This window comes from Neomonachus schauinslandi, chromosome 10 (genome assembly GCF_002201575.2).
Source record: "Neomonachus schauinslandi chromosome 10, ASM220157v2, whole genome shotgun sequence".
NCBI lineage: Eukaryota > Metazoa > Chordata > Mammalia > Carnivora > Phocidae > Neomonachus > Neomonachus schauinslandi.
Genome location: NC_058412.1, coordinates 113,023,047 through 113,026,384, shown reverse-complemented (window position 1 = coordinate 113,026,384; position 3,338 = coordinate 113,023,047).

Here is a 3,338-nt window from a genome sequence, read left to right as displayed (position 1 = left end):
AACCAAGTTATGGTTTTTTAAGGATCTTGGAGGAGAAACTTCATGCAACTGGGAAGTAGACTTCTGAGAAAGGGGCTCCTGTTGGCTGGTGCAGTATTCTGAGGAACATAATAAAGCTGGTTTTGGAGCATTAAAAAAACAAAAACAAAAACCAACAACTTGTAAACTGAAACCAACTTCCCCTGATTGGGTGATGCTTAGAGGAAGAGGAAGCAAACAGGAAAGAAGAGTTTTCTTTTCTCCTCCTTCAGCCTTGCAATCTTCCTCTAGTAAAGGATCCTAACAAGGAGCAAACCAGTAAAGAAGATCGGTGGTTTTCAGAGTCCCAGACCCAGCACTGCAAAACAGAGTACAGAAAGATAGATATGTAACCAAGAGATAAAAGCTTAACAACCACCACAATTTATTTAAAAGAGTAAGTGATGTAATGTATGTATGCACAGAAGGGTGCCAGGCATGAATCAAGGTAGTGATAAGGAGAAAAAGAGGAGAGGGAGCAGTTTGGTGTGGTCATGCAAAGTTAATTGCTAATGACTTGAGGGACATGAACACTGAATAAGGGCTCACTGGTGTTGGCCATGAAGGAAGTCATAGATGACCTAAAGTAAGTTATTTTGAGTTGGGGGCATAAGCCAGATTACCCAAAACTGAGCACTGGATAAAGGTGAGGAAGTAGAAACAATGGATAGCAATATCTCTCTTGAGAAGTTTGGTGATAGAGGGAAGAAAAATGGGATTATCAGGGCCGAGAGAAGTTTTCTTACATAAACCACAACTTTGCAGGTTGCCAAGGGACCTATTAGATGAGACCAAAACTCTCACTTCACAGTAAGGGGATTGTGGCCAAGCTACCCAGGGTCACAGAATCATCCAGAAAATATCTCAGACAAGACAGGAAGACTTGTTCCTTAGTTTTTGGGAAACTCCAGGCCAGAGTGTTGAGGTATTTCTGAGATAAAGGCTAAGTTAACCTAGGAATCCTCCCCCACTCTGCAAACTTTTGCCATCATGATCAGGCACCCTGCCATCTCTGGCTATCTTCCCCCCCCCCCCACATGGCCCTACAGAGGCAGGACATTCCACACTTCAGAGCTGCAAAAAACAAGGTTATTGTGAAAAGATTACAGGGAATCAGCACATGGATTCTGGTGAGGAGCTACCGGGAAATAGCCTCTATATCCAGAGAAGTAGGGGAGATCCCTGGAGTCCAGGGTGGGTAAAGAAACTCCAGGCGGCATCTGAATCATCAACATGAACATCTATATAGGTGATGGTCTGGAGTGTGGAGGACATTCCAAGGAGGAGATCAGCAAGCGGGACCTGATTCTGTGTGATATACTAAAGATATTAGTCAACCTCGTACCCCTCTTTAAGGAGGGTGTAAACCAGAGCTGAGAGCCTCTTCCTCTCGCCTAGCTCACTTCCCTTGTACTGCTGTCCACTATCCATGGTGCTGAACCATATTCCGGTCTGGACATCCAGCCACCGCCTATTCCTGGATAAAAAATTCTGTTCCCTGTACTGTCTCTCATCAACTACGATGGATTTTCCTTGTCACCTTGACTTACTTCATGACACAAGGATGTAAAATACTGCCAAATGTCCTGCTTGATCAAAGGACATATTTCTTACTTTTAATATTGGCAACACAGTCACACTTACAAAGTACTTTCTAGGTTGAACCAAATATGTAGACTGAATATGACATGGGGACACGGTTTAGAGCTGCAGTGATAGATGACAGCCCAGATATATTGGTGGGTATAAAATGAGATGCTCTAGGCTTTTCAAAGTGCTGCAACTGGCAGCAAGTTAGTTAGAACTGCATTGTCCAGTATGGCAGCCACTAGCCATACATGGATGTTGAGCACTTCAGTCGCAACTAGTCCAAACTGAAATGTTCTGTAAGTATGATATACACACCAGATATCAAAGACTTAGCACAAGAAATAGAAGGTAAAATATTTCATTAATAATTTTATATTGATTAAATGTTGACATGATAATATTTTGGATATACTTGACAAATGAAATATGTTGCTATAAATATAATCTGTTTCCTTTTCCTTTTAAAAATTTCATCACTAGAAAATTCTAAGTTACATGTGTATTTTGTGTTATATTTCTATTGGACAGCATTAGTTTAGAATCTTACATAACTGAACTATCAGTCCAAAGACATAGATTCAATTATAGTGTTGGCCATTCAATTTCTTACGTTTCCTTTCATGGACTGCATCTTCTTCTTGGTAGCTCAACCCACTACATGAACCCTTGTTCTCAGAAAGCATGTGTATAGTTTGCTACAAACTTATCCTTACCACCCATGCCTCCATCCTCCATAACTCCTATGACCAGTAACCTAGAGCTTCTGCCCATTGTTCAGAGCATCAGGTCCTTTGCTACTCCTGTGTATTTGCACATCATGTATCCTCTGCTTTTAATGTTTTTTTTTTTCCCCATAAAGAAAACTCTTAATCATTCTTCAACATCCAGTTTAAATCCTGCGTCCTCTTGAAGCCCTTGTGGAAGTCCCCAGGCAGTGCTGCTGGATCTTGCCTCTGCTTCCACAGTCTCCCAACCAGAACACTTTACTGCATATAAAATTGCCTATTTATTTGTTTGATCCTTTACTAGGCTGGGGACGCTTAGGGCTATGTCTAATTCATTTTTGTAATGCTGGTACCTGGGATACAACAGGGAGTAAGAAAAAGTCCTTGCTTGCATGAAATATACATTCCAGTAGTGGAGACAGAAAAGAAATAGTATAGTAAAAAGTCAGATAATAATGAATTTTATGAAGAAAATTAAGGAGGGAAGAGAGTGGGAGATACGCTTTTTTTGAGAGACCTGAGATGACGACACTTGAGCAGAGTGTATTCAATATAGAATAGTTGCAAATAAATACAGAATACATAAATAAAACTCTTTTTACAGAAAGATGCCTTGTATGGCTGAGCCCCTTCCACATCCCAGTCACATTGCTCTCCTTTCTTGCTTCTGAAAGGAAAACTTATTCCTGCTTCAGGGCTTTTGCACATGCTCATCCTCCTGTCTGTGTTGTTCTTCCCCTCGGTCCTGGCACAACTCCTGCCTTATCGTTCATGGCTCAGCCGAAAGATCTCACAGAGCCTTCTACCTGACTCTACTCTCTTAATTTGATGCCTCCCTCCCTGCCCCCACCCGTCACTCTCTCACACCGTACTTGGTTTCCTTTACAGTACCCACCATCCTCTGAAATTTAGTTGACTTTGCATTTATTTCCTAGTTCATTGTCAGTACACCCAACTAGGATAGAAACTCCAGGAGAACAGAGTCTTGTGTTGTTCAGGGCCATA